At 49.6% G+C, this 26,307-nt stretch overlaps 8 non-coding genes and 33 pseudogenes across 8 annotated transcripts; all 41 read right to left on the reverse strand.

The window, feature by feature from the left end:
- Window positions 1-56: 56 nt before the first annotated feature.
- LOC142561357 (5S ribosomal RNA) lies at window positions 57-175 on the reverse strand (annotated as a pseudogene).
- Window positions 176-693: 518 nt separating this feature from the next.
- Window positions 694-812, reverse strand: LOC142562445 (5S ribosomal RNA; annotated as a pseudogene).
- A 518-nt stretch (window positions 813-1,330) lies between these two features.
- LOC142562447 (5S ribosomal RNA) lies at window positions 1,331-1,449 on the reverse strand (annotated as a pseudogene).
- A 516-nt stretch (window positions 1,450-1,965) lies between these two features.
- LOC142562842 (5S ribosomal RNA) lies at window positions 1,966-2,084 on the reverse strand. The gene has a single exon (XR_012824153.1). It is a non-coding gene; the product is annotated as a 5S ribosomal RNA (ribosomal RNA).
- Window positions 2,085-2,599: 515 nt separating this feature from the next.
- LOC142561585 (5S ribosomal RNA) lies at window positions 2,600-2,718 on the reverse strand (annotated as a pseudogene).
- A 519-nt stretch (window positions 2,719-3,237) lies between these two features.
- Window positions 3,238-3,355, reverse strand: LOC142562510 (5S ribosomal RNA; annotated as a pseudogene).
- Window positions 3,356-3,872: 517 nt separating this feature from the next.
- LOC142562448 (5S ribosomal RNA) lies at window positions 3,873-3,991 on the reverse strand (annotated as a pseudogene).
- Window positions 3,992-4,507: 516 nt separating this feature from the next.
- Window positions 4,508-4,626, reverse strand: LOC142561111 (5S ribosomal RNA). The gene has a single exon (XR_012823640.1). It is a non-coding gene; the product is annotated as a 5S ribosomal RNA (ribosomal RNA).
- A 516-nt stretch (window positions 4,627-5,142) lies between these two features.
- On the reverse strand, window positions 5,143-5,261 carry LOC142561586 (5S ribosomal RNA; annotated as a pseudogene).
- Window positions 5,262-5,779: 518 nt separating this feature from the next.
- On the reverse strand, window positions 5,780-5,897 carry LOC142562563 (5S ribosomal RNA; annotated as a pseudogene).
- A 514-nt stretch (window positions 5,898-6,411) lies between these two features.
- LOC142561804 (5S ribosomal RNA) lies at window positions 6,412-6,530 on the reverse strand (annotated as a pseudogene).
- A 518-nt stretch (window positions 6,531-7,048) lies between these two features.
- LOC142562405 (5S ribosomal RNA) lies at window positions 7,049-7,167 on the reverse strand (annotated as a pseudogene).
- A 520-nt stretch (window positions 7,168-7,687) lies between these two features.
- On the reverse strand, window positions 7,688-7,806 carry LOC142561112 (5S ribosomal RNA). The gene has a single exon (XR_012823641.1). It is a non-coding gene; the product is annotated as a 5S ribosomal RNA (ribosomal RNA).
- A 514-nt stretch (window positions 7,807-8,320) lies between these two features.
- LOC142561805 (5S ribosomal RNA) lies at window positions 8,321-8,439 on the reverse strand (annotated as a pseudogene).
- Window positions 8,440-8,956: 517 nt separating this feature from the next.
- LOC142562406 (5S ribosomal RNA) lies at window positions 8,957-9,075 on the reverse strand (annotated as a pseudogene).
- Window positions 9,076-9,594: 519 nt separating this feature from the next.
- Window positions 9,595-9,713, reverse strand: LOC142561523 (5S ribosomal RNA; annotated as a pseudogene).
- Window positions 9,714-10,241: 528 nt separating this feature from the next.
- LOC142561701 (5S ribosomal RNA) lies at window positions 10,242-10,360 on the reverse strand (annotated as a pseudogene).
- Window positions 10,361-10,877: 517 nt separating this feature from the next.
- Window positions 10,878-10,996, reverse strand: LOC142562111 (5S ribosomal RNA; annotated as a pseudogene).
- Window positions 10,997-11,520: 524 nt separating this feature from the next.
- LOC142561171 (5S ribosomal RNA) lies at window positions 11,521-11,639 on the reverse strand. The gene has a single exon (XR_012823698.1). It is a non-coding gene; the product is annotated as a 5S ribosomal RNA (ribosomal RNA).
- Window positions 11,640-12,154: 515 nt separating this feature from the next.
- Window positions 12,155-12,273, reverse strand: LOC142562125 (5S ribosomal RNA; annotated as a pseudogene).
- A 525-nt stretch (window positions 12,274-12,798) lies between these two features.
- On the reverse strand, window positions 12,799-12,917 carry LOC142561952 (5S ribosomal RNA; annotated as a pseudogene).
- A 526-nt stretch (window positions 12,918-13,443) lies between these two features.
- On the reverse strand, window positions 13,444-13,562 carry LOC142561599 (5S ribosomal RNA; annotated as a pseudogene).
- A 516-nt stretch (window positions 13,563-14,078) lies between these two features.
- LOC142561620 (5S ribosomal RNA) lies at window positions 14,079-14,197 on the reverse strand (annotated as a pseudogene).
- Window positions 14,198-14,721: 524 nt separating this feature from the next.
- Window positions 14,722-14,840, reverse strand: LOC142561056 (5S ribosomal RNA). The gene has a single exon (XR_012823587.1). It is a non-coding gene; the product is annotated as a 5S ribosomal RNA (ribosomal RNA).
- Window positions 14,841-15,356: 516 nt separating this feature from the next.
- On the reverse strand, window positions 15,357-15,475 carry LOC142561702 (5S ribosomal RNA; annotated as a pseudogene).
- Window positions 15,476-15,999: 524 nt separating this feature from the next.
- Window positions 16,000-16,118, reverse strand: LOC142561507 (5S ribosomal RNA; annotated as a pseudogene).
- A 525-nt stretch (window positions 16,119-16,643) lies between these two features.
- LOC142562158 (5S ribosomal RNA) lies at window positions 16,644-16,762 on the reverse strand (annotated as a pseudogene).
- A 516-nt stretch (window positions 16,763-17,278) lies between these two features.
- LOC142561703 (5S ribosomal RNA) lies at window positions 17,279-17,397 on the reverse strand (annotated as a pseudogene).
- A 524-nt stretch (window positions 17,398-17,921) lies between these two features.
- LOC142561057 (5S ribosomal RNA) lies at window positions 17,922-18,040 on the reverse strand. Its single transcript, XR_012823588.1, has one exon. It is a non-coding gene; the product is annotated as a 5S ribosomal RNA (ribosomal RNA).
- A 525-nt stretch (window positions 18,041-18,565) lies between these two features.
- Window positions 18,566-18,684, reverse strand: LOC142561600 (5S ribosomal RNA; annotated as a pseudogene).
- A 516-nt stretch (window positions 18,685-19,200) lies between these two features.
- Window positions 19,201-19,319, reverse strand: LOC142562151 (5S ribosomal RNA; annotated as a pseudogene).
- Window positions 19,320-20,007: 688 nt separating this feature from the next.
- LOC142562239 (5S ribosomal RNA) lies at window positions 20,008-20,126 on the reverse strand (annotated as a pseudogene).
- A 517-nt stretch (window positions 20,127-20,643) lies between these two features.
- LOC142561358 (5S ribosomal RNA) lies at window positions 20,644-20,762 on the reverse strand (annotated as a pseudogene).
- Window positions 20,763-21,280: 518 nt separating this feature from the next.
- On the reverse strand, window positions 21,281-21,399 carry LOC142561359 (5S ribosomal RNA; annotated as a pseudogene).
- Window positions 21,400-21,916: 517 nt separating this feature from the next.
- On the reverse strand, window positions 21,917-22,035 carry LOC142562449 (5S ribosomal RNA; annotated as a pseudogene).
- Window positions 22,036-22,553: 518 nt separating this feature from the next.
- Window positions 22,554-22,672, reverse strand: LOC142562555 (5S ribosomal RNA; annotated as a pseudogene).
- Window positions 22,673-23,188: 516 nt separating this feature from the next.
- Window positions 23,189-23,307, reverse strand: LOC142561472 (5S ribosomal RNA; annotated as a pseudogene).
- Window positions 23,308-23,824: 517 nt separating this feature from the next.
- On the reverse strand, window positions 23,825-23,943 carry LOC142562952 (5S ribosomal RNA). Its single transcript, XR_012824261.1, has one exon. It is a non-coding gene; the product is annotated as a 5S ribosomal RNA (ribosomal RNA).
- Window positions 23,944-24,465: 522 nt separating this feature from the next.
- LOC142562528 (5S ribosomal RNA) lies at window positions 24,466-24,583 on the reverse strand (annotated as a pseudogene).
- A 517-nt stretch (window positions 24,584-25,100) lies between these two features.
- LOC142562407 (5S ribosomal RNA) lies at window positions 25,101-25,219 on the reverse strand (annotated as a pseudogene).
- A 518-nt stretch (window positions 25,220-25,737) lies between these two features.
- On the reverse strand, window positions 25,738-25,856 carry LOC142561012 (5S ribosomal RNA). The gene has a single exon (XR_012823544.1). It is a non-coding gene; the product is annotated as a 5S ribosomal RNA (ribosomal RNA).
- Between the last annotated feature and the right edge of the window lie 451 nt (window positions 25,857-26,307).

The raw sequence follows: 26,307 nt of genomic DNA on the forward strand, positions 1-26,307 counted from the left end.
ATGAAAAAAAAAACAAGACGTCACAGAAGCACGCAATAAAAAAGCAAAAAGAACGGTGCAATCAGCACTCGGTGTTCCCAGGTGGTCTCCCTCCCAAGTACTGATCGAGCCCAATGCTGCTTAGCTTCGGGGATCGGACGAGAACCGGCGTATTCAGCATGGTATGGCCGATGGCAAGAATGTGCTGTTTACGACGGCACCTGTATCGTGCTGCTATGTTGTGCAGTCGCCGAATGTATTGCTACAGCACGTACGCGGCAGTCTTTCCGTGAACAATACACGCACGCGTCGTGTACGTTGATCACTCCGTTTGTTGTTGTTCGCTGCATGCGTGCGTGCTAGTGCTCACAAAAAGAAGAGGGCGAGCGCCACATTTTGCGCGCGTTGCAGCCCACAAGGTGCCACTTTATTGATGCGTTGTCATTGAGCTGTATGCGGGTGTGATAAGTAAGCGGTTAGAAGCTTGTGCGACTAAATTTTGCATCATTACGTATACCGCTTACCACCGTCATCATTCCGCGTACAATATCGTGTAGTGGCCTGAATATTGTTGGTGTTACACTTCGGCGTTCGCTCTACCAGCAGGCTCCAGTTGAACGTAAGTTACAGTAAATGCAACCACCCACACGTTGTGCAAATGAAAAAAAAAACAAGACGTCACAGAAGCACGCAATAAAAAAGCAAAAAGAACGGTGCAATCAGGACTCGGTGTTCCCAGGTGGTCTCCCTCACAAGTACTGACCGAGCCCAATGCTGCTTAGCTTCGGGGACCGGACGAGAACCGGCGTATTCAGCATGGTATGGCCGATGGCGAGAATGTGCTGTTTACGACGGCACCTGTATCGTGCTGCTATGTTGTGCAGTCGCCGAATGTATTGCTACAGCACGTACGCGGCAGTCTTTCCGTGAACAATACACGCACGCGTCGTGTACGTTGATCACTCCGTTTGTTGTTGTTCGCTGCATGCGTGCGTGCTAGTGCTCACAAAAAGAAGAGGGCGAGCGCCACATTTTGCGCGCGTTGCAGCCCACAAGGTGCCACTTTATTGATGCGTTGTCATTGAGCTGTATGCGGGTGTGATAAGTAAGCGGTTAGAAGCTTGTGCGACTAAATTTTGCATCATTACGTATACCGCTTACCACCGTCATCATTCCGCGTACAATATCGTGTAGTGGCCTGAATATTGTTGGTGTTACACTTCGGCGTTCGCTCTACCAGCAGGCTCCAGTTGAATGTAAGTTACAGTAAATGCAACTACCCACACGTTGTGCAAATGAAAAAAAAAACAAGACGTCACAGAAGCACGCAATAAAAAAGCAAAAAGAACGGTGCAATCAGGACTCGGTGTTCCCAGGTGGTCTCCCTCACAAGTACTGACCGAGCCCAATGCTGCTTAGCTTCGGGGACCGGACGAGAACCGGCGTATTCAGCATGGTATGGCCGATGGCGAGAATGTGCTGTTTACGACTGCACCTGTATCGTGCTGCTATGTTGTGCAGTCGCCGAATGTATTGCTACAGCACGTACGCGGCAGTCTTTCCGTGAACAATACACGCACGCGTCGTGTACGTTGATCACTCCGTTTGTGGTTGTTCGCTGCATGCGTGCGTGCTAGTGCTCACAAAAACAAGAGGGCGAGCGCCACATTTTGCGCGCGTTGCAGCCCACAAGGTGCCACTTTATTGATGCGTTGTCCTTGAGCTGTATGCGGGTGTGATAAGTAAGTGGTTAGAAGCTTGTCCGACTAAATTTTGCATCATTACGTATACCGCTTACCACCGTCATCATTCCGCGTACAATATCGTGTAGTGGCCTGAATATTGTTGGCGTTACACTTCGGCGTTGGCTCTACCAGCAGGCTCCAGTTGAACGTAAGTTACAGTAAATGCAACCACCCACACGTTGTGCAAATGAAAAAAAACAAGACGTCACAGAAGCACGCAATAAAAAAGCAAAAAGAACGCTGCCATCAGCACTCAGTGTTCCCAGGTGGTCTCCCTCCCAAGTACTGACCGAGCCCAATGCTGCTTAGCTTCGGCGATCGGACGAGAACCGGCGTATTCAGCATGGTATGGCCGATGGCAAGAATGTGCTGTTAACGACTGCACCTGTATCGTGCTGCTATGTTGTGCAGTCGCCGAATGTATTGCTACAGCACGTACGCGGCAGTCTTTCCGTGAACAATACACGCACGCGTCGTGTACGTTCATCACTCCGTTTATTGTTGTTCGCTGCATGCGTGCGTGCTAGTGCTCACAAAAAGAAGAGGGCGAGCGCCACATTTTGCGCGCGTTGCAGCCCACAAGGTGCCACTTTATTGATGCGTTGTCATTGAGCTGTATGCGGGTGTGATAAGTAAGCGGTTAGAAGGTTGTCCGACTAAATTTTGCATCATTACGTATACCGTTACCACTGTCATCATTCCGCGTACAATATCGTGTAGTGGCCTGAATATTGTTGGTGTTACACTTCGGCGTTGGCACTACCAGCAGGCTCCAGTTGAACGCAAGTTACAGTAAATGCAACAACCCACACGTTGTGCAAATGAAAAAAAAACAAGACGTCACAGAAGCACGCAAAAAAAAGCATATAGAACGGTGCCATCAGCACTCGGTGTTCCCAGGTGGTCTCCCTCCCAAGTACTGACCGAGCCCAGTGCTGCTTATCTTCGGGGATCGGACGAGAACCGGCGTATTCTGCATGGTATGGCCGATGGCGAGAATGTGCTGTTTGCGACTGCACCTGTATCGTGCTGCTATGTTGTGCGGTCGCCGAATGTATTGCTACAGCACGTACGCGGCAGTCTTTCCGTGAACAATACACGCACGCGTCGTGTACGTTGATCACTCCGTTGGTGGTTGTTCGCTGCATGCGTGCGTGCTAGTGCTCACAAAAACAAGAGGGCGAGCGCCACATTTTGCTCGCGTTGCAGCCCACAAGGTGCCACTTTATTGATGCGTTGTCATTGAGCTGTATGCGGGTGTGATAAGTAAGCGGTTAGAAGCTTGTGCGACTAAATTTTGCATCATTACGTATACCGCTTACCACCGTCATCATTCCGCGTACAATATCGCGTAGTGGCCTGAATATTGTTGGTGTTACACTTCGCCGTTGGCTCTACCAGCAGGCTCCAGTTGAACGTAAGTTACAGTAAATGCAACCACCCACACGTTGTGCAAATGAAAAAAAAAACAAGACGTCACAGAAGCACGCAATAAAAAAGCAAAAAAAAACGGTGCCATCAGCACTCGGTGTTCCCAGGTGGTCTCCTTCCCAAGTACTGACCGAGCCCAATGTTGCTTAGCTTCGGGAACGGACGAGAACCGGCGTATTCAGCATGGTATGGCCGATGGCAAGAATTTGCTGTTTACGACGGCACCTGTATCGTGCTGCTATGTTGTGCAGTCGCCGAATGTATTGCTACAGCACGTACGCGGCAGTCTTTCCGTGAACAATACACGCACGCGTCGTGTACGTTGATCACTCCGTTTGTTGTTGTTCGCTGCATGCGTGCGTGCTAGTGCTCACAAAAAGAAGAGGGCGAGCGCCACATTTTGCGCGCGTTGCAGCCCACAAGGTGCCACTTTATTGATGCGTTGTCATTGAGCTGTATGCGGGTGTGATAAGTAAGCGGTTAGAAGCTTGTGCGACTAAATTTTGCATCATTACGTATACCGCTTACCACCGTCATCATTCCGCGTACAATATCGTGTAGTGGCCTGAATATTGTTGGTGTTACACTTCGGCGTTCGCTCTACCAGCAGGCTCCGGTTGAATGTAAGTTACAGTAAATGCAACTACCCACACGTTGTGCAAATGAAAAAAAAACAAGACGTCACAGAAGCACGCAATAAAAAAGCAAAAAGAACGGTGCAATCAGGACTCGGTGTTCCCAGGTGGTCTCCCTCACAAGTACTGACCGAGCCCAATGCTGCTTAGCTTCGGGGACCGGACGAGAACCGGCGTATTCAGCATGGTATGGCCGATGGCGAGAATGTGCTGTTTACGACTGCACCTGTATCGTGCTGCTATGTTGTGCAGTCGCCGAATGTATTGCTACAGCACGTACGCGGCAGTCTTTCCGTGAACAATACACGCACGCGTCGTGTACGTTGATCACTCCGTTTGTGGTTGTTCGCTGCATGCGTGCGTGCTAGTGCTCACAAAAACAAGAGGGCGAGCGCCACATTTTGCGCGCGTTGCAGCCCACAAGGTGCCACTTTATTGATGCGTTGTCCTTGAGCTGTATGCGGGTGTGATAAGTAAGTGGTTAGAAGCTTGTCCGACTAAATTTTGCATCATTACGTATACCGCTTACCACCGTCATCATTCCGCGTACAATATCGTGTAGTGGCCTGAATATTGTTGGCGTTACACTTCGGCGTTGGCTCTACCAGCAGGCTCCAGTTGAACGTAAGTTACAGTAAATGCAACCACCCACACGTTGTGCAAATGAAAAAAAACAAGACGTCACAGAAGCACGCAATAAAAAAGCAAAAAGAACGCTGCCATCAGCACTCAGTGTTCCCAGGTGGTCTCCCTCCCAAGTACTGACCGAGCCCAATGCTGCTTAGCTTCGGGGATCGGACGAGAACCGGCGTATTCAGCATGGTATGGCCGATGGCAAGAATGTGCTGTTAACGACTGCACCTGTATCGTGCTGCTATGTTGTGCAGTCGCCGAATGTATTGCTACAGCACGTACGCGGCAGTCTTTCCGTGAACAATACACGCACGCGTCGTGTACGTTCATCACTCCGTTTATTGTTGTTCGCTGCATGCGTGCGTGCTAGTGCTCACAAAAAGAAGAGGGCGAGCGCCACATTTTGCGCGCGTTGCAGCCCACAAGGTGCCACTTTATTGATGCGTTGTCATTGAGCTGTATGCGGGTGTGATAAGTAAGCGGTTAGAAGGTTGTCCGACTAAATTTTGCATCATTACGTATACCGTTACCACTGTCATCATTCCGCGTACAATATCGTGTAGTGGCCTGAATATTGTTGGTGTTACACTTCGGCGTTGGCACTACCAGCAGGCTCCAGTTGAACGCAAGTTACAGTAAATGCAACAACCCACACGTTGTGCAAATGAAAAAAAAAACAAGACGTCACAGAAGCACGCAAAAAAAAGCATATAGAACGGTGCCATCAGCACTCGGTGTTCCCAGGTGGTCTCCCTCCCAAGTACTGACCGAGCCCAGTGCTGCTTATCTTCGGGGATCGGACGAGAACCGGCGTATTCTGCATGGTATGGCCGATGGCGAGAATGTGCTGTTTGCGACTGCACCTGTATCGTGCTGCTATGTTGTGCGGTCGCCGAATGTATTGCTACAGCACGTACGCGGCAGTCTTTCCGTGAACAATACACGCACGCGTCGTGTACGTTGATCACTCCGTTGGTGGTTGTTCGCTGCATGCGTGCGTGCTAGTGCTCACAAAAACAAGAGGGCGAGCGCCACATTTTGCTCGCGTTGCAGCCCACAAGGTGCCACTTTATTGATGCGTTGTCATTGAGCTGTATGCGGGTGTGATAAGTAAGCGGTTAGAAGCTTGTGCGACTAAATTTTGCATCATTACGTATACCGCTTACCACCGTCATCATTCCGCGTACAATATCGCGTAGTGGCCTGAATATTGTTGGTGTTACACTTCGCCGTTGGCTCTACCAGCAGGCTCCAGTTGAACGTAAGTTACAGTAAATGCAACCACCCACACGTTGTGCAAATGAAAAAAAAACAAGACGTCACAGAAGCACGCAATAAAAAAGCAAAAAAAAACGGTGCCATCAGCACTCGGTGTTCCCAGGTGGTCTCCTTCCCATGTACTGACCGAGCCCAATGTTGCTTAGCTTCGGGAACGGACGAGAACCGGCGTATTCAGCATGGTATGGCCGATGGCAAGAATTTGCTGTTTACGACTGCACCTGTATCGTGCTGCTATGTTGTGCAGTCGCCGTATGTATTGCTACAGCACGTACGCGGCAGTCTTTCCGTGAACAATACACGCACGCGTCGTGTACGTTGATCACTCCGTTTGTGGTTGTTCGCTGCATGCGTGCATGCTAGTTCTCACAAAAACAAGAGGGCGAGCGCCACATTTTCCGCGCGTTGCAGCCCACAAGGTGCCACTTTATTGATGCGCTGTCATTGAGCTGTATGCGGGTGTGATAAGTAAGCGGTTAGAAGCTTGTGCGACTAAATTTTGTATCATTACGTATACCGCTTACCACCGTCATCATTTCGCGTACAATATCGTGTAGTGGCCTGAATATTGTTGGTGTTACACTTCGGCGTTGGCTCTACCAGCAGGCTCCAGTTGAATGTAAGTTACAGTAAATGCAACCACCCACACGTTGTGCAAATGAAAAAAAAAGACGTCACAGAAGCACGCAATAAAAAAGCAAAAAGAGCGGTGCCATCAGCACTCGGTGTTCCCAGGTGGTCTCCCTCCCAAGTACTGACCGATCCCAATGCTGCTTAGCTTCGGGGATCGGACGAGAACCGGCGTATTCAGCAAGGTATGGCCGATGGCGAGAATGTGCTGTTTACGACTGCACCTGTATCGTGCTGCTATGTTGTGCAGTCACCGAATGTATTGCTACAGCACGTACGCGGCAGTCTTTCCGTGAACAATACAGGCACGCGTCGTGTACGTTGATCCCTCCGTTTGTGGTTGTTCGCTGCATGCGTGCGTGCTAGTGCTCACAAAAACAAGAGTGGGAGCGCCACATTTTGCGCGCGTTGCAGCCCACAAGGTGCCACTTTATTGATGCGTTGTCATTGAGCTGTATGCGGGTGTGATAAGTAAGCGGTTAGAAGCTTGTTAGACTAAATTTTGCATCATTACGTATACCGCTTACCACCGTCATCATTCCGCGTACAATATCGTGTAGTGGCCTGAATATTGTTGGTGTTACACTTCGGCGTTGGCTCTACCGGCAGGCTCCAGTTGAATGTAAGTTACAGTAAATGCAACCACCCACACGTTGTGCAAATGAAAAAAAAAACAAGACGTCACAGAAGCACGCAATAAAAAAGCAAAAAGAACGGTGCAATCAGCACTCGGTGTTCCCAGGTGGTCTCCCTCCCAATTACTGACCGAGCCCAATGCTGCTTAGCTTCGGGGATTGGACGAGAACCGGCGTATTCAGCATGGTATGGCCGATGGCGAGAATGTGCTGTTTACGACTGCACCTGTATCGTGCTGCTATGTTGTTCAGTCGCCGAATGTATCGCTACAGCACGTACGCGGCAGTCTTTCCGTGAACAATACACGCACGCGTCGTGTACGTTGATCACTCCGTTTGTGGTTGTTCGCTGCATGCGTGCGTGCTAGTGCTCACAAAAACAAGAGTGCGAGCGCCACATTTTGCGCGCGTTGCAGCCCACAAGGTGCCACTTTATTGATGCGTTGTCATTGAGCTGTATGCGGGTGTGATAAGTAAGCGGTTAGAAGCTTGTGCGACTCAATTTTGCATCATTACGTATACTGCTTACCACCGTCATAATTCCGCGTACAATATCGTGTAGTGGCCTGAATATTGTTGGTGTTACACTTCGGCGTTGGCTCTACCAGCAGGCTCCAGTTGAACGTAAGTTACAGTAAATGCAACCACCCACACGTTGTGCAAATGAAAAAAAAAAAACAAGACGTCACAGAAGCACGCAATAAAAAAGCAAAAAGAACGGTGCCATCAGCACTCAGTGTTCCCAGGTGGTCTCCCTCCCAAGTACTGACCGAGCCCAATGCTGCTTAGCTTCGGGGATCGGACGAGAACCGGCGTATTCAGCATGGTATGGCCGATGGCAAGAATGTGCTGTTAACGACTGCACCTGTATCGTGCTGCTATGTTGTGCAGTCGCCGAATGTATTGCTACAGCACGTACGCGGCAGTCTTTCCGTGAACAATACACGCACGCGTCGTGTACGTTGATCACTCCGTTTATTGTTGTTCGCTGCATGCGTGCGTGCTAGTGCTCACAAAAAGAAGAGGGCGAGCGCCACATTTTGCGCGCGTTGCAGCCCACAAGGTGCCACTTTATTGATGCGTTGTCATTGAGCTGTATGCGGGTGTGATAAGTAAGCGGTTAGAAGCTTGTGCGACTAAATTTTGTATCATTACGTATACCGCTTACCACCGTCATCATTCCGCGTACAATATCGTGTAGTGGCCTGAATATTGTTGGTGTTACACTTCGGCGTTGGCTCTACCAGCAGGCTCCAGTTGAACGTAAGTTACAGTAAATGCAACCACCCACACGTTGTGCAAATGAAAAAAAAAGACGTCACAGAAGCACGCAATAAAAAAGCAAAAAGAACGGTGCCATCAGCACTCGGTGTTCCCAGGTGGTCTCCCTCCCAAGTACTGACCGATCCCAATGCTGCTTAGCTTCGGGGATCGGACGAGAACCGGCGTATTCAGCAAGGTATGGCCGATGGCGAGAATGTGCTGTTTACGACTGCACCTGTATCGTGCTGCTATGTTGTGCAGTCGCCGAATGTATTGCTACAGCACGTACGCGGCAGTCTTTCCGTGAACAATACAGGCACGCGTCGTGTACGTTGATCACTCCGTTTGTGGTTGTTCGCTGCATGCGTGCGTGCTAGTGCTCACAAAAACAAGACTGGGAGCGCCACATTTTGCGCGCGTTGCAGCCCACAAGGTGCCACTTTATTGATGCGTTGTCATTGAGCTGTATGCGGGTGTGATAAGTAAGCGGTTAGAAGCTTGTTAGACTAAATTTTGCATCATTACGTATACCGCTTACCACCGTCATCATTCCGCGTACAATATCGTGTAGTGGCCTGAATATTGTTGGTGTTACACTTCGGCGTTGGCTCTACCAGCAGGCTCCAGTTGAATGTAAGTTACAGTAAATGCAACCACCCACACGTTGTGCAAATGAAAAAAAAACAAGACGTCACAGAAGCACGCAATAAAAAAGCAAAAAGAACGGTGCAATCAGCACTCGGTGTTCCCAGGTGGTCTCCCTCCCAATTACTGACCGAGCCCAATGCTGCTTAGCTTCGGGGATTGGACGAGAACCGGCGTATTCAGCATGGTATGGCCGATGGCGAGAATGTGCTGTTTACGACTGCACCTGTATCGTGCTGCTATGTTGTTCAGTCGCCGAATGTATCGCTACAGCACGTACGCGGCAGTCTTTCCGTGAACAATACACGCACGCGTCGTGTACGTTGATCACTCCGTTTGTGGTTGTTCGCTGCATGCGTGCGTGCTAGTGCTCACAAAAACAAGAGTGCGAGCGCCACATTTTGCGCGCGTTGCAGCCCACAAGGTGCCACTTTATTGATGCGTTGTCATTGAGCTGTATGCGGGTGTGATAAGTAAGCGGTTAGAAGCTTGTGCGACTCAATTTTGCATCATTACGTATACTGCTTACCACCGTCATAATTCCGCGTACAATATCGTGTAGTGGCCTGAATATTGTTGGTGTTACACTTCGGCGTTGGCTCTACCAGCAGGCTCCAGTTGAACGTAAGTTACAGTAAATGCAACCACCCACACCTTATGCAAATGAAAAAAAAAAACAAGACGTCACAGAAGCACGCAATAAAAAAGCAAAAAGAACGGTGCCATCAGCACTCGTTGTTCGCAGGTGGTCTCCCTCCCAAGTACTGACCGAGCCCAATGCTGCTTAGCTTCGGGGATCGGACGAGAACCGGCGTATTCAGCATGGTATGGCCGATGGCGAGAATGTGCTGTTTACGACTGCACCTGTATCGTGCTGCTATGTTGTGCAGTCGCCGAATGTATTGCTACAGCACGTACGCGGCAGTCTTTCCGTGAACAATAAACAATACACGCACGCGTCGTGTACGTTGATCACTCCGTTTGTGGTTGTTCGCTGCATGGGTGCGTGCTAGTGCTCACAAAAACAAGAGGGCGAGGGCCACATTTTGCGCGCGTTGCAGCCCACAAGATGCCACTTTATTGATGCGTTGTCATTGTGCTGTATGCGGGTGTGATAAGTAAGCGGTTAGAAGCTTGTGCGAATAAATTTCGCATCATTACGTATACCGCTTACCACCGTCATCATTCCGCGTACAATATCGTGTAGTGGCCTGAATATTGTTGGTGTTACACTTCGGCGTTGGCTCTACCAGCAGGCTCCAGTTGAACGTAAGTTACAGTAAATGCAACCACCCACACGTTGTGCAAATGAAAAAAAAAAAAACAAGACGTCACAGAAGCACGCAATAAAAAAGCAATATGAACGGTGCCATCAGCACTCGGTGTTCCCAGGTGGTCTCCCTCCCAAGTACTGACCGATCCCAATGCTGCTTAGCTTCGGGGATCGGACGAGAACCGGCGTATTCAGCATGGTATGGCCGATGGCGAGAATGTGCTGTTTACGACTGCACCTGTATCGTGCTGCTATGTTGTGCAGTCACCGAATGTATTGCTACAGCACGTACGCGGCAGTCTTTCCGAGAACAATACACGCACGTGTCGTGTACGTTGATCACTCCGTTTGTGGTTGTTCGCTGCATGCGTGCGTACTAGTGCTCACAAAAACAAGAGGGCGAGCGCCACATTTTGCTCGCGTTGCAGCCCACAAGGTGCCACTTTATTGATGCGTTGTCATTGAGCTGTATGCGGGTGTGATAAGTAAGCGGTTAGAAGCTTGTGCGACTAAATTTTGCATCATTACGTATACCGCTTACCACCGTCATCATTCCGCGTACAATATCGTGTAGTGGCCTCAATATTGTTGGTGTTACACTTCGGCGTTGGCTCTACCAGCAGGCTCCAGTTGAACGTAAGTTACAGTAAATGCAACCACCCACACCTTATACAAATGAAAAAAAAACAAGACGTCACAGAAGCACGCAATAAAAAAGCAAAAAGAACGGTGCCATCAGCACTCGGTGTTCCCAGGTGGTCTCCCTCCCAAGTACTGACCGAGCCCAATGCTGCTTAGCTTCGGGGATCGGACGAGAACCGGCGTATTCAGCATAGTATGGCCGAGTGCAAGAATGTGCTGTTTATGAATGCACCTGTATCGTGCTGCTATGTTGTGCAGTCGCCGAATGTATTGCTACAGCACGTACGCGGCAGTCTTTCCGTGAACAATAAACAATACACGCACGCGTCGTGTACGTTGATCACTCCGTTTGTGGTTGTTCGCTGCATGCGTGCGTGCTAGTGCTCACAAAAACAAGAGGGCGAGGGCCACATTTTGCGCGCGTTGCAGCCCACAAGGTGCCACTTTATTGATGCGTTGTCATTGAGCTGTATGCGGGTGTGATAAGTAAGCGGTTAGAAGCTTGTGCGACTAAATTTTGCATCATTACGTATACCGCTTACCACCGTCATCATTCCGCGTACAATATCGTGTAGTGGCCTGAATATTGTTGGTGTTACACTTCGGCGTTGGCTCTACCAGCAGGCTCCAGTTGAACGTAAGTTACAGTAAATGCAACCACCCACACGTTGTGCAAATGAAAAAAAAACAAGACGTCACAGAAGCACGCAATAAGAAAGGAAAAAGAACGGCGCCATCAGCACTCGGTGTTCCCAGGTGGTCTCCCTCCCAAGTACTGACCAAGCCCAATGCTGCTTAGCTTCGGGGATCGGACGAGAACCGGCGTATTCAGCATGGTACGGCCGATGGCAAGAATGTGCTGTTTACGACTGCACCTGTATCGTGCTGCTATGTTGTGCAGTCACCGAATGTATTGCTACAGCACGTACGCGGCAGTCTTTCCGTGAACAATACACGCACGTGTCGTGTACGTTGATCACTCCGTTTGTGGTTGTTCGCTGCATGCGTGCCTACTAGTGCTCACAAAAACAAGAGGGCGAGCGCCACATTTGGGCGCGTTGCAGCCCACAAGGTGCCACTTTATTGATGCGTTGTCATTGAGCTGTATGCGGGTGTGATAAGTAAGCGGTTAGAAGCTTGTGCGACAAAATTTTGCATCATTACGTATACCGCTTACCACCGTCATCATTCCGCGTACAATATCGTGTAGTGGCCTGAATATTGTTGGCGTTACACTTCGGCGTTGGCTCTACCAGCAGGCTCCAGTTGAACGTAAGTTACAGTAAATGCAACCACCCACACGTTGTGCAAATGAAAAAAAGAAAGACGTCACAGAAGCACGCAATTAAAAAGCAAAAAGAACGGTGCCATCAGCACTCGGTGTTCCCAGGTGGTCTCCCTCCCAAGTACTGACCGATCCCAATGCTGCTTAGCTTCGGGGATCGGACGAGAACCGGCGTATTCAGCATGGTATGGCAGATGGCGAGAATGTGCTGTTTACGACTGCACCTGTATCGTGCTGCTATGTTGTGCAGTCGCCGAATGTATTGCTACAGCACGTACGCGGCAGTCTTTCCGTGAACAATAAACAATACACGCACGCGTCGTGTACGTTGATCACTCCGTTTGTGGTTGTTCGCTGCATGCGTGCGTGCTAGTGCTCACAAAAACAAGAGGGCGAGGGCCACATTTTGCGCGCGTTGCAGCCCACAAGGTGCCACTTTATTGATGCATTGTCATTGTGCTGTATGCGGGTGTGATAAGTAAGCGGTTAGAAGTTTGTGCGACTAAATTTTGCATCATTACGTATACCACTTACCACCGTCATCATTCCGCGTACAATATCGTGTAGTGGCCTAAATATTGTTGGTGTTACACTTCGGCGTTGGCTCTACCAGCAGGCTCCAGTTGAACGTAAGTTACAGTAAATGCAACCACCCACACGTTGTGCAAATGAAAAAAAAAACAAGACGTCACAGAAGCACGCAATAAAAAAGCAAAAAGAACGGTGCCATAAGCACTCGGTGTTCCCAGGTGGTCTCCCTCCCAAGTACTGACCGAGCCCAATGCTGCTTAGCTTCGGGGATCGGACGAGAACCGGCGTATTCAGCATAGTATGGCCGATGGCAAGAATGTGCTGTTTATGAATGCACCTGTATCGTGCTGCTATGTTGTGCAGTCGCCGAATGTATTGCTACAGCACGTACGCGGCAGTCTTTCCGTGAACAATAAACAATACACGCACGCGTCGTGTACGTTGATCACTCCGTTTGTGGTTGTTCGCTGCATGCGTGCGTGCTAGTGCTCACAAAAACAAGAGGGCGAGGGCCACATTTTGCGCGCGTTGCAGCCCACAAGGTGCCACTTTATTGATGCGTTGTCATTGAGCTGTATGCGGGTGTGATAAGTAAGCGGTTAGAAGCTTGTGCGACTAAATTTTGCATCATTACGTATACCGCTTACCACCGTCATCATTCCGCGTACAATATCGTGTAGTGGCCTGAATATTGTTGGTGTTACACTTCGGCGTTGGCTCTACCAGCAGGCTCCAGTTGAACGTAAGTTACAGTAAATGCAACCACCCACACGTTGTGCAAATGAAAAAAAAAAACAAGACGTCACAGAAGCACGCAATAAAAAAGCAAAACGAACGGTGCCATCAGCACTCTGTGTTCCCAGGTGGTCTCCCTCCCAAGTACTGACCGAGCCCAATGCTGCTTAGCTTCGGGGATCGGACGAGAACCGGCGTATTCAGCATGGTATGGCCGATGGCAAGAACGTGCTGTTTACCACTGCACCTGAATCGTGCTGCTATGTTGTACAGTCACCGAATGTATTGCTACAGCACGTACGCGGCAGTCTTTCCGTGAACAATACACGCACGTGTCGTGTACGTTGATCACTCCGTTTGTGGTTGTTCGCTGCATGCGTGCCTACTAGTGCTCACAAAAACAAGAGGGCGAGCGCCACATTTTGCGCGCGTTGCAGCCCACAAGGTGCCACTTTATTGATGCGTTGTCATTGAGCTGTATGCGGGTGTGATAAGTAAGCGGTTAGAAGCTTGTGCGACAAAATTTTGCATCATTACGTATACCGCTTACCACCGTCATCATTCCGCGTACAATATCGTGTGGTGGCCTGAATATTGTTGGCGTTACACTTCGGCGTTGGCTCTACCAGCAGGCTCCAGTTGAACGTAAGTTACAGTAAATGCAACCACCCACACGTTGTGCAAATGAAAAAAAGAAAGACGTCACAGAAGCACGCAATTAAAAAGGAAAAAGAACGGTGCCATCAGCACTCGGTGTTCCCAGGAGGTCTCCCTCCCAAGTACTGACCGATCCCAATGCTGCTTAGCTTCGGGGATCGGACGAGAACCGGCGTATTCAGCATGGTATGGCCGATGGCGAGAATGTGCTGTTTACGACTGCACCTGTATCGTGCTGCTATGTTGTGCAGTCGCCGAATGTATTGCTACAGCACGTACGCGGCAGTCTTTCCGTGAACAATAAACAATACACGCACGCGTCGTGTACGTTGATCACTCCGTTTGTGGTAGTTCGCTGCATGCGTGCGTGCTAGTGCTCACAAAAACAAGAGGGCGAGGGCCACATTTTGCGCGCGTTGCAGCCCACAAGGTGCCACTTTATTGATGCATTGTCATTGTGCTGTATGCGGGTGTGATAAGTAAGCGGTTAGAAGCTTGTGCGACTAAATTTTGCATCATTACGTATACCGCTTACCACCGTCATCATTCCGCGTACAATATCGTGTAGTGGCCTGAATATTGTTGGTGTTACACTACGGCGTTGGCTCTACCAGCAGGCTCCAGTTGAACGTAAGTTACAGTAAATGCAACCACCCAAACGTTATGCAAATGAAAAAAAAACAAGACGTCAGAGAAGCACACAATAAAAAAGCAAAAAGAACGGTGCCATCAGCACTCGGTGTTCCCAGGTGGTCTCCCTCCCAAGTACTGACCGAGCCCAATGCTGCTTAGCTTCGGGGATCGGACGAGAACCGGCGTATTCAGCATAGTATGGCCGATGGCAAGAATGTGCTGTTTACGACTGCACCTGTATCGTGCTGCTATGTTGTGCAGTCACCGAATGTATTGCTACAGCACGTACGCGGCAGTCTTTCCGTGAACAATACACGCACGTGTCGTGTACGTTGATCACTCCGTTTGTGGTTGTTCGCTGCATGCGTGCCTACTAGTGCTCACAAAAACAAGAGGGCGAGCGCCACATTTTGCGCGCGTTGCAGCCCACAAGGTGCCACTTTATTGATGCGTTGTCATTGAGCTGTATGCGGGTGTGATAAGTAAGCGGTTAGAAGCTTGTGCGACAAAATTTTGCATCATTACGTATACCGCTTACCACCGTCATCATTCCGCGTACAATATCGAGTAGTGGCCTGAATATTGTTGGCGTTACACTTCGGCGTTGGCTCTACCAGCAGGCTCCAGTTGAACGTAAGTTTCAGTAAATGCAACCACCCACACGTTGTGCAAATGAAAAAAAGAAAGACGTCACAGAAGCACGCAATTAAAAAGCAAAAAGAACGGTGCCATCAGCACTCGGTGTTCCCAGGTGGTCTCCCTCCCAAGTACTGACCGATCCCAATGCTGCTTAGCTTCGGGGATCGGACGAGAACCGGCGTATTCAGCATGGTATGGCCGATGGCGAGAATGTGCTGTTTACGACTGCACCTGTATCGTGCTGCTATGTTGTGCAGTCGCCGAATGTATTGCTACAGCACGTACGCGGTAGTCTTTCCGTGAACAATAAACAATACACGCACGCGTCGTGTACGTTGATCACTCCGTTTGTGGTTGTTCGCTGCATGCGTGCGTGCTAGTGCTCACAAAAACAAGAGGGCGAGGGCCACATTTTGCGCGCGTTGCAGCCCACAAGGTGCCACTTTATTGATGCATTGTCATTGTGCTGTATGCGGGTGTGATAAGTAAGCGGTTAGAAGCTTGTGCGACTAAATTTTGCATCATTACGTATACCGCTTACCACCGTCATCATTCCGCGTACAATATCGTGTAGTGGCCTGAATATTGTTGGTGTTACACTTCGGCGTTGGCTCTACCAGCAGGCTCCAGTTGAACGTAAGTTACAGTAAATGCAACCACCCAAACGTTATGCAAATGAAAAAAAAACAAGACGTCAGAGAAGCACGCAATAAAAAAGCAAAAAGAACGGTGCCATCAGCACTCGGTGTTCGCAGGTGGTCTCCCTCCCAAGTACTGACCGAGCCCAATGCTGCTTAGCTTCGGGGATCGGACGAGAACCGGCGTATTCAGCATAGTATGGCCGATGGCAAGAATGTGCTGTTTATGAATGCACCTGTATCGTGCTGCTATGTTGTGCAGTCGCCGAATGTATTGCTACAGCACGTACGCGGCAGTCTTTCCGTGAACAATAAACAATACACGCACGCGTCGTGTACGTTGATCACTCCGTTTGTGGTTGTTCGCTGCATGCGTGCGTGCTAGTGCTCACAAAAACAAGAGGGCGAGGGCCACATTTTGCGCGCGTTGCAGCCCACAAGGTGCCACTTTATTGATGCGTTGTCATTGAGCTGTATGCGGGTGTGATAAGTAAGCGGTTAGAAGCTTGTGCGACTAAATTTTGCATCATTACGTATACCGCTTACCACCGTCATCATTCCGCGTACAATATCGTGTAGTGGCCTAAATATTGTTGGTGTTACACTTCGGCGTTGGCTCTACCAGCAGGCTCCAGTTGAACGTAAGTTACAGTAAATGCAACCACCCACACGTTGTGCAAATGAAAAAAAAAACAAGACGTCACAGAAGCACGCAATAAAAAAGCAAAACGAACGGTGCCATCAGCACTCTGTGTTCCCAGGTGGTCTCCCTCCCAAGTACTGACCGAGGCCAATGCTGCTTAGCTTCGGGGATCGGACGAGAACCGGCGTATTCAGCATGGTATGGCCGATGGCAAGAATGTGCTGTTTACGACTGCACCTGTATCGTGCTGCTATGTTGTGCAGTCACCGAATGTATTGCTACAGCACGTACGCGGCAGTCTTTCCGTGAACAATACACGCACGTGTCGTGTACGTTGATCACTCCGTTTGTGGTTGTTCGCTGCATGCGTGCCTACTAGTGCTCACAAAAACAAGAGGGCGAGCGCCACATTTTGCGCGCGTTGCAGCCCACAAGGTGCCACTTTATTGATACGTTGTCATTGAGCTGTAAGCGGGTGTGATAAGTAAGCGGTTAGAAGCTTGTGCGACAAAATTTTGCATCATTACGTATACCGCTTACCACCGTCATCATTCCGCGTACAATATCGTGTAGTGGCCTGAATATTGTTGGCGTTACACTTCGGCGTTGGCTCTACCAGCAGGCTCCAGTTGAACGTAAGTTACAGTAAATGCAACCACCCACACGTTGTGCAAATGAAAAAAAGAAAGACGTCACAGAAGCACGCAATTAAAAAGCAAAAAGAACGGTGCCATCAGCACTCGGTGTTCCCAGGTGGTCTCCCTCCCAAGTACTGACCGATCCCAATGCTGCTTAGCTTCGGGGATCGGACGAGAACCGGCGTATTCAGCATGGTATGGCCGATGGCGAGAATGTGCTGTTTACGACTGCACCTGTATCGTGCTGCTATGTTGTGCAGTCGCCGAATGTATTGCTACAGCACGTACGCGGCAGTCTTTCCGTGAACAATAAACAATACACGCACGCGTCGTGTACGTTGATCACTCCGTTTGTGGTTGTTCGCTGCATGCGTGCGTGCTAGTGCTCACAAAAACAAGAGGGCGAGGGCCACATTTTGCGCGCGTTGCAGCCCACAAGGTGCCACTTTATTGATGCATTGTCATTGTGCTGTATGCGGGTGTGATAAGTAAGCGGTTAGAAGCTTGTGCGACTAAATTTTGCATCATTACGTATACCGCTTACCACCGTCATCATTCCGCGTACAATATCGTGTAGTGGCCTGAATATTGTTGGTGTTACACTTCGGCGTTGGCTCTACCAGCAGGCTCCAGTTGAACGTAAGTTACAGTAAATGCAACCACCCAAAGGTTGTGCAAATGAAAAAAAAACAAGACGTCACAGAAGCACGCAATAAAAAAGCAAAAAGAACGGTGCCATCAGCACTCGGTGTTCCCAGGTGGTCTCCCTCCCAAGTACTGACCGAGCCCAATGCTGCTTAGCTTCGGGGATCGGACGAGAACCGGCGTATTCAGCATAGTATGGCCGATGGCAAGAATGTGCTGTTTATGAATGCACCTGTATCGTGCTGCTATGTTGTGCAGTCGCCGAATGTATTGCTACAGCACGTACGCGGCAGTCTTTCCGTGAACAATAAACAATACACGCACGCGTCGTGTACGTTGATCACTCCGTTTGTGGTTGTTCGCTGCATGCGTGCGTGCTAGTGCTCACAAAAACAAGAGGGCGAGGGCCACATTTTGCGCGCGTTGCAGCCCACAAGGTGCCACTTTATTGATGCGTTGTCATTGAGCTGTATGCGGGTGTGATAAGTAAGCGGTTAGAAGCTTGTGCGACTAAATTTTGCATCATTACGTATACCGCTTACCACCGTCATCATTCCGCGTACAATATCGTGTAGTGGCCTGAATATTGTTGGTGTTACACTTCGGCGTTGGCTCTACCAGCAGGCTCCAGTTGAACGTAAGTTACAGTAAATGCAACCACCCACACGTTGTGCAAATGAAAAAAAAAACAAGACGTCACAGAAGCACGCAATAAAAAAGCAAAACGAACGGTGCCATCAGCACTCTGTGTTCCCAGGTGGTCTCCCTCCCAAGTACTGACCGAGCCCAATGCTGCTTAGCTTCGGGGATCGGACGAGAACCGGCGTATTCAGCATGGTATGGCCGATGGCAAGAATGTGCTGTTTACGACTGCACCTGAATCGTGCTGCTATGTTGTACAGTCACCGAATGTATTGCTACAGCACCTACGCGGCAGTCTTTCCGTGAACAATACACGCACGTGTCGTGTACGTTGATCACTCCGTTTGTGGTTGTTCGCTGCATGCGTGCCTACTAGTGCTCACAAAAACAAGAGGGCGAGCGCCACATTTTGCGCGCGTTGCAGCCCTCAAGGTGCCACTTTATTGATGCGTTGTAATTGAGCTGTATGCGGGTGTGATAAGTAAGCGGTTAGAAGCTTGTGCGACAAAATTTTGCATCATTACGTATACCGCTTACCACCGTCATCATTCCGCGTACAATATCGTGTAGTGGCCTGAATATTGTTGGCGTTACACTTCGGCGTTGGCTCTACCAGCAGGCTCCAGTTGAACGTAAGTTACAGTAAATGCAACCACCCACACGTTGTGCAAATGAAAAAAAGAAAGACGTCACAGAAGCACGCAATTAAAAAGGAAAAAGAACGGTGCCATCAGCACTCGGTGTTCCCAGGTGGTCTCCCTCCCAAGTACTGACCGATCCCAACACTGCTTAGCTTCGGGGATCGGACGAGAACCGGCGTATTCAGCATGGTATGGCCGATGGCGAGAATGTGCTGTTTACGACTGCACCTGTATCGTGCTGCTATGTTGTGCAGTCGCCGAATGTATTGCTACAGCACGTACGCGGCAGTCTTTCCGTGAACAATACACGCACGCGTCGTGCACGTTGATCACACCGTTTGTGGTTGTTCGCTGCATGCGTGCGTCCTAGTGCTCACAAAAACAAGAGGTCGAGCGCCACATTTTGCGCGCGTTGCAGCCCACAAGGTGCCACTTTATTGATGCGTTGTCATTGAGCTGTATGCGGGTGTGATAAGTAAGCGGTTAGAAGCTTGTGCGACTAAATTTTGCATCATTACGTATACCGCTTACCACCGTCATCATTCCGCGTACAATATCGTGTAGTGGCCACATTTTGCGCGCGTTGCAGCCCACAAGGTGCCAATTTATTGATGCGTTGTCATTGAGCTGTATGCGGGTGTGATAAGTAAGCGGTTAGAAGCTTGTGCGACAAAATTTTGCATCATTACGTATAACGCTTACCACCGTCATCATTCCGCGTACAAGATTGTGTAGTGGCCTGAATATTGTTGGTGTTACACTTCGGCGTTGGCTCTACCAGCAGGCTCCAGTTGAACGTAAGTTACAGTAAATGCAACCACCCACACGTTGTGCAAATGAAAAAAAAACAAGACGTCACAGAAGCATGCAATAAAAAAGCAAAAAGAACGGTGCCATCAGCACTCGTTGTTCCCAGGTGGTCTCCCTCCCAAGTACTGACCGAGCCCAATGCTGCTTAGCTTCAGGGATCGGACGAGAACCGGCCTATTCAGCATGGTATGGCCGATGGCAATGATGTGCTGTTTACGACTGCACCTGTATCGTGCTGCTATGTTGTGCAGTCGCCGAATGTGTTGCTACAGCACGTACGCGGCAGTCTTTCCGTGAACAATACACGCACGCGTCGTGTACGTTGATCACGCCTTTTGTGGTTGTTCGCTGCATGCGTGCGTGCTAGTGCTCACAAAAACAAGAGGGCGAGCGCCACATTTTGCGCGCGTTACAGCCCACAAGGTGCCACTTTATTGATGCGTTGTCATTGAGCTGTATGTGGGTGTGATAAGTAAGCGGTTAGAAGCTTGTGTGACTAAATTTTGCATCATTACGTATACCGCTTACGACCGTCATCATTCCGCGTACAATATCGTGTAGTGGCCTGAATATTGTTGGTGTTACACTTCGGCGTTGGCTCTACCAGCAGGCTCCAGTTGAACGTAAGTTACAGTAAATGCAACCACCCACACGTTGTGCAAATGAAAAAAAAACAAGACGTCACAGAAGCACGCAATAAAAAAGCAAAAAGAACGGTGCAATCAGCACTCGGTGTTCCCAGGTGGTCTCCCTCCCAAGTACTGATCGAGCCCAATGCTGCTTAGCTTCGGGGATCGGACGAGAACCGGCGTATTCAGCATGGTATGGCCGATGGCAAGAATGTGCTGTTTACGACGGCACCTGTATCGTGCTGCTATGTTGTGCAGTCGCCGAATGTATTGCTACAGCACGTACGCGGCAGTCTTTCCGTGAACAATACACGCACGCGTCGTGTACGTTGATCACTCCGTTTGTTGTTGTTCGCTGCATGCGTGCGTGCTAGTGCTCACAAAAAGAAGAGGGCGAGCGCCACATTTTGCGCGCGTTGCAGCCCACAAGGTGCCACTTTATTGATGCGTTGTCATTGAGCTGTATGCGGGTGTGATAAGTAAGCGGTTAGAAGCTTGTGCGACTAAATTTTGCATCATTACGTATACCGCTTACCACCGTCATCATTCCGCGTACAATATCGTGTAGTGGCCTGAATATTGTTGGTGTTACACTTCGGCGTTGGCTCTACCAGCAGGCTTCAGTTGAACGTAAGTTACAGTAAATGCAACCACCCACACGTTGTGCAAATGAAAAAAAAAACAAGACGTCACAGAAGCACGCAATAAAAAAGCAAAAAGAACGGTGCAATCAGCACTCGGTGTTCCCAGGTGGTCTCCCTCCCAAGTACTGATCGAGCCCAATGCTGCTTAGCTTCGGGGATCGGACGAGAACCGGCGTATTCAGCATGGTATGGCCGATGGCAAGAATGTGCTGTTTACGACGGCACCTGTATCGTGCTGCTATGTTGTGCAGTCGCCGAATGTATTGCTACAGCACGTACGCGGCAGTCTTTCCGTGAACAATACACGCACGCGTCGTGTACGTTGATCACTCCGTTTGTTGTTGTTCGCTGCATGCGTGCGTGCTAGTGCTCACAAAAAGAAGAGGGCGAGCGCCACATTTTGCGCGCGTTGCAGCCCACAAGGTGCCACTTTATTGATGCGTTGTCATTGAGCTGTATGCGGGTGTGATAAGTAAGCGGTTAGAAGCTTGTGCGACTAAATTTTGCATCATTACGTATACCGCTTACCACCGTCATCATTCCGCGTACAATATCGTGTAGTGGCCTGAATATTTTTGGTGTTACACTTCGGCGTTCGCTCTACCAGCAGGCTCCAGTTGAACGTAAGTTACAGTAAATGCAACCACCCACACGTTGTGCAAATGAAAAAAAAACAAGACGTCACAGAAGCACGCAATAAAAAAGCAAAAAGAACGGTGCAATCAGGACTCGGTGTTCCCAGGTGGTCTCCCTCACAAGTACTGACCGAGCCCAATGCTGCTTAGCTTCGGGGACCGGACGAGAACCGGCGTATTCAGCATGGTATGGCCGATGGCGAGAATGTGCTTTTTACGACGGCACCTGTATCGTGCTGCTATGTTGTGCAGTCGCCGAATGTATTGCTACAGCACGTACGCGGCAGTCTTTCCGTGAACAATACACGCACGCGTCGTGTACGTTGATCACTCCGTTTGTTGTTGTTCGCTGCATGCGTGCGTGCTAGTGCTCACAAAAAGAAGAGGGCGAGCGCCACATTTTGCGCGCGTTGGAGCCCACAAGGTGCCACTTTATTGATGCGTTGTCATTGAGCTGTATGCGGGTGTGATAAGTAAGCGGTTAGAAGCTTGTGCGACTAAATTTTGCATCATTACGTATACCGCTTACCACCGTCATCATTCCGCGTACAATATCGTGTAGTGGCCTGAATATTGTTGGTGTTACACTTCGGCGTTCGCTCTACCAGCAGGCTCCAGTTGAATGTAAGTTACAGTAAATGCAACCACCCACACGTTGTGCAAATGAAAAAAAAAACAAGACGTCACAGAAGCACGCAATAAAAAAGCAAAAAGAACGGTGCAATCAGGACTCTGTGTTCCCAGGTGGTCTCCCTCACAAGTACTGACCGAGCCCAATGCTGCTTAGCTTCGGGGACCGGACGAGAACCGGCGTATTCAGCATGGTATGGCCGATGGCGAGAATGTGCTGTTTACGACTGCACCTGTATCGTGCTGCTATGTTGTGCAGTCGCCGAATGTATTGCTGCAGCACGTACGCGGCCGTCTTTCCGTGAACAATACACGCACGCGTCGTGTACGTTGATCACTCCGTTTGTGGTTGTTCGCTGCATGCGTGCGTGCTACTGCTCACAAAAACAAGAGGGCGAGCGCCACATTTTGCGCGCGTTGCAGCCCACAAGGTGCCACTTTATTGATGCGTTGTCATTGAGCTGTATGCGGGTGTGATAAGTAAGTGGTTAGAAGCTTGTCCGACTAAATTTTGCATCATTACGTATACCGCTTACCACCGTCATCATTCCGCGTACAATATCGTGTAGTGGCCTGAATATTGTTGGTGTTACACTTCGGCGTTGGCTCTACCAGCAGGCTCCAGTTGAACGTAAGTTACAGTAAATGCAAGCACCCACACGTTGTGCAAATGAAAAAAAACAAGACGTCACAGAAGCACGCAATAAAAAAGCAAAAAGAACGCTGCCATCAGCACTCAGTGTTCCCAGGTGGTCTCCCTCCCAAGTACTGACCGAGCCCAATGCTGCTTAGCTTCGGGGATCGGACGAGAACCGGCGTATTCAGCAGGGTATGGCCGATGGCAAGAATGTGCTGTTAACGACTGCACCTGTATCGTGCTGCTATGTTGTGCAGTCGCCGAATGTATTGCTACAGCACGTACGCGGCAGTCTTTCCGTGAACAATACACGCACGCGTCGTGTACGTTGATCACTCCGTTTATTGTTGTTCGCTGCATGCGTGCGTGCTAGAGCTCACAAAACAGAAGAGGGCGAGCGCCACATTTTGCGCGCGTTGCAGCCCACAAGGTGCCACTTTATTGATGCGTTGTCATTGAGCTGTATGCGGGTGTGATAAGTAAGCGGTTAGAAGGTTGTCCGACTAAATTTTGCATCATTACGTATACCGTTACCACTGTCATCATTCCGCGTACAATATCGTGTAGTGGCCTGAATATTGTTGGTGTTACACTTCGGCGTTGGCTCTACCAGCAGGCTCCAGTTGAACGTAAGTTACAGTAAATGCAACCACCCACACGTTGTGCAAATGAAAAAAAAAACAAGACGTCACAGAAGCACGCAAAAAAAAGCATATAGAACGGTGCCATCAGCACTCGGTGTTCCCAGGTGGTCTCCCTCCCAAGTACTGACCGAGCCCAGTGCTGCTTATCTTCGGGGATCGGACGAGAACCGGCGTATTCAGCATGGTATGGCCGATGGCGAGAATGTGCTGTTTGCGACTGCACCTGTATCGTGCTGCTATGTTGTGCGGTCGCCGAATGTATTGCTACAGCACGTACGCGGCAGTCTTTCCGTGAACAATACACGCACGCGTCGTGTACGTTGATCACTCCGTTTGTGGTTGTTCGCTGCATGCGTGCGTGCTAGTGCTCACAAAAACAAGAGGGCGAGCGCCACATTTTGCTCGCGTTGCAGCCCACAAGGTGCCACTTTATTGATGCGTTGTCATTGAGCTGTATGCGGGTGTGATAAGTAAGCGGTTAGAAGCTTGTGCGACTAAATTTTGCATCATTACGTATACCGCTTACCACCGTCATCATTCCGCGTACAATATCGCGTAGTGGCCTGAATATTGTTGGAGTTACACTTCGCCGTTGGCCCTACCAGCAGGCTCCAGTTGAACGTAAGTTACAGTAAATGCAACCACCCACACGTTGTGCAAATGAAAAAAAAAAAACAAGACGTCACAGAAGCACGCAATAAAAAAGCAAAAAAAAACCGGTGCCATCAGCACTCGGTGTTCCCAGGTGGTCTCCTTCCCAAGTACTGACCGAGCCCAATGTTGCTTAGCTTCGGGAACGGACGAGAACCGGCGTATTCAGCAAGGTATGGCCGATGGCGAGAATGTGCTGTTTACGACTGCACCTGTATCGTGCTGCTATGTTGTGCAGTCGCCGAATGTATTGCTACAGCACGTACGCGGCAGTCTTTCCGTGAACAATACAGGCACGCGTCGTGTACGTTGATCACTCCGTTTGTGGTTGTTCGCTGCATGCGTGCGTGCTAGTGCTCACAAAAACAAGAGTGGGAGCGCCACATTTTGCGCGCGTTGCAGCCCACAAGGTGCCACTTTATTGATGCGTTGTCATTGAGCTGTATGCGGGTGTGATAAGTAAGCGGTTAGAAGCTTGTTAGACTAAATTTTGCATCATTACGTATACCGCTTACCACCGTCATCATTCCGCGTACAATATCGTGTAGTGGCCTGAATATTGTTGGTGTTACACTTCGGCGTTGGCTCTACCAGCAGGCTCCAGTTGAATGTAAGTTACAGTAAATGCAACCACCCACACGTTGTGCAAATGAAAAAAAAACAAGACGTCACAGAAGCACGCAATAAAAAAGCAAAAAGAACGGTGCAATCAGCACTCGGTGTTCCCAGGTGGTCTCCCTCCCAATTACTGACCGAGCCCAATGCTGCTTAGCTTCGGGGATTGGACGAGAACCGGCGTATTCAGCATGGTATGGCCGATGGCGAGAATGTGCTGTTTACGACTGCACCTGTATCGTGCTGCTATGTTGTTCAGTCGCCGAATGTATCGCTACAGCACGTACGCGGCAGTCTTTCCGTGAACAATACACGCACGCGTCGTGTACGTTGATCACTCCGTTTGTGGTTGTTCGCTGCATGCGTGCGTGCTAGTGCTCACAAAAACAAGAGTGCGAGCGCCACATTTTGCGCGCGTTGCAGCCCACAAGGTGCCACTTTATTGATGCGTTGTCATTGAGCTGTATGCGGGTGTGATAAGTAAGCGGTTAGAAGCTTGTGCGACTCAATTTTGCATCATTACGTATACTGCTTACCACCGTCATAATTCCGCGTACAATATCGTGTAGTGGCCTGAATATTGTTGGTGTTACACTTCGGCGTTGGCTCTACCAGCAGGCTCCAGTTGAACGTAAGTTACAGTAAATGCAACCACCCACACCTTAAGCAAATGAAAAAAAAAACAAGACGTCACAGAAGCACGCAATAAAAAAGCAAAAAGAACGGTGCCATCAGCACTCGGTGTTCGCAGGTGGTCTCCCTCCCAAGTACTGACCGAGCCCAATGCTGCTTAGCTTCGGGGATCGGACGAGAACCGGCGTATTCAGCATGGTATGGCCGATGGCGAGAATGTGCTGTTTACGACTGCACCTGTATCGTGCTGCTATGTTGTGCAGTCGCCGAATGTATTGCTACAGCACGTACGCGGCAGTCTTTCCGTGAACAATACAGGCACGCGTCGTGTACGTTGATCACTCCGTTTGTGGTTGTTCGCTGCATGCGTGCGTGCTAGTGCTCACAAAAACAAGAGTGGGAGCGCCACATTTTGCGCGCGTTGCAGCCCACAAGGTGCCACTTTATTGATGCGTTGTCATTGAGCTGTATGCGGGTGTGATAAGTAAGCGGTTAGAAGCTTGTTAGACTAAATTTTGCATCATTACGTATACCGCTTACCACCGTCATCATTCCGCGTACAATATCGTGTAGTGGCCTGAATATTGTTGGTGTTACACTTCGGCGTTGGCTCTACCAGCAGGCTCCAGTTGAATGTAAGTTACAGTAAATGCAACCACCCAC

This window comes from Dermacentor variabilis, chromosome 10, assembly GCF_050947875.1.
Source record: "Dermacentor variabilis isolate Ectoservices chromosome 10, ASM5094787v1, whole genome shotgun sequence".
Lineage (NCBI taxonomy): Eukaryota > Metazoa > Arthropoda > Arachnida > Ixodida > Ixodidae > Dermacentor > Dermacentor variabilis.